This window comes from Lynx canadensis, chromosome C2, assembly GCF_007474595.2.
Source record: "Lynx canadensis isolate LIC74 chromosome C2, mLynCan4.pri.v2, whole genome shotgun sequence".
Taxonomy (NCBI): Eukaryota; Metazoa; Chordata; class Mammalia; order Carnivora; family Felidae; genus Lynx; species Lynx canadensis.
The window spans coordinates 41,898,298-41,900,203 of record NC_044311.2 but is presented as its reverse complement, the minus strand read 5'-3'; the positions used below and the strand labels follow the sequence as shown (position 1 = coordinate 41,900,203).

The following is a 1,906-nucleotide window of genomic DNA, read 5'->3' as shown; positions in this document are numbered from 1 at the left end:
CACACAAACACAAACTCACATAAACACACCAACAACTGAAATAACAAGAGCTCCATTTGCTAGTTCTGGAAGAACTCTGTGATTTCCTATTGTGTTTTGGAAAAAACAAAACAAAACACCGTGCATTTGTATGCTTTAAAGAAATTTAGAAAAACAGGGAAGCATCCTATTATCTTTAAGAGTATCATTTTAAAACCTCAGAAACTGTCTCTAGCCGGTGCTTTCAAAGTCAGCTCAAAGTGCAGTGGGATGTGCAGAAAACGTTCATTAGTCAGGCACACCGCGAGTTAAGTCCTTACTTCTAGGAATCATTTCTAATCATTTGTAATTAGAGTAATGCTTTTGAAAACGTTTGCATTACTAACCATGAGGAGTTGAAACTTTCTCTTCTGGGAAAGTGAGCAGATGGTGTCACTTCATTTACTTTTTCCCATTCGGCGGGGAGGACTGAGGGATTTAACTTGTCCTTTCCGTCTCTCCTGCCTGGGGTTTGGATAGTTGTCTAGTCTGTGGTCGTAGCTCTTGGCTCAGCTATTTCTTGTCCAGTTCCTTTTGTTTGATATCACTTTGATCTTCGCCCAATATCAACGATGCCTTGCTTGGATGACTCTCTCGCTCTAGCTCTTACTCTTTTCCTTGGCAGGAGTATTCTTTTCTTTTGGTTGTAAGAATCTGGCCAGTAATGAGGTGGTAAGCTCCTGTCGAAGCAGCAGGAGTTGTCAGTGCTCCTTTCTTTCATTAACTTTCTTGGGCTGTAGCCACAACAGCAAGACTTCAGGGACTGAGAATTTAACCTTCTCCAGCACTGATCATTTTTCCACATGGATTCACATGGCCCCATAGCCCCTTGGCCCCTTTCACCACCTCCTTCCCTCCACCCTGCTTTTTATAGATTATCCTGAACTTTCTGTCCAATGCTCTCCAGGGCCACCATGAAATAATACGCTTGAAGTATTTCTTTTTTATTTTTTCAGTTAACTACCTTTTATTCATTGTTGTTACATGAAGAGCACATTCATACGGCTTGAACAAAAGGTGCTGAAATTTCAGATAACAGCTGTGGCAAATTATCTTTTCTCTTATGAAATAAGCAAGTAATTGGTAACCACACTTTGTAGCATAATGTCATGTATTTTAATCCTAGTAGAAGAATGAAAATCTTGTGCTTAATAGTAATGATTATATATATTACAATATATAATGTAAATGTGTGTATATATATTATATATAATATATATATTATATATATACACATATATATGATATAATTAGAAAAATCCCTTTCTCTTGAAGTAGTGGCCATTTACTTAAATAATCATAACATCACTCCCCACTTGATTCATTCTAAAAGAAACAATACATTGATATACTCACTGGAAACTCTGACCAACTTAATAACGATAGCAATAATAATATAATAACAGTAATACCAGTAATGATGGTGATGGCAATAAAACTATCATGTTTTAGATGCATGTTATATGCCAGATACAATGCCATACATTATTTGTTTAGTGTGTGTATATGTGCAAAATTTATCATTCTCAGTTAAAACTTGTATAACAGTTATGATCATGTCCAGTTTACAGATAAAGGAAATGATGCACAGACAAATTTCTTGCCCAAAGTTAGACTTACTCTGAACGGTTGCTCTCTTCCCTCACTTCCCACACCCTCTTCCCCCAGTCAATTTGCTATTCTCTCAGATTTAGCATAGCACATATCAATATTCATTTATCATCCCCCATATAATACGAGCATTCATTTGTAAAAGGATTTCCTAAGAATAGATGGGTATAACCTAGTCTTGGACCTATCATTATAAGCCATACAATATTGAAAGAGTAGATTTGCTTGGTATTTCAAGCTTATTTTGAAATGATTTCTGGGGGCGCCTGGGTGGCTC

The 1,906-nt window shown here is 36.7% G+C and overlaps 1 pseudogene; it reads left to right on the top strand.

The window, feature by feature from the left end:
* Window positions 1-289: 289 nt before the first annotated feature.
* Window positions 290-410, top strand: LOC115524419 (annotated as a pseudogene).
* The last annotated feature ends 1,496 nt before the right edge of the window (window positions 411-1,906 follow it).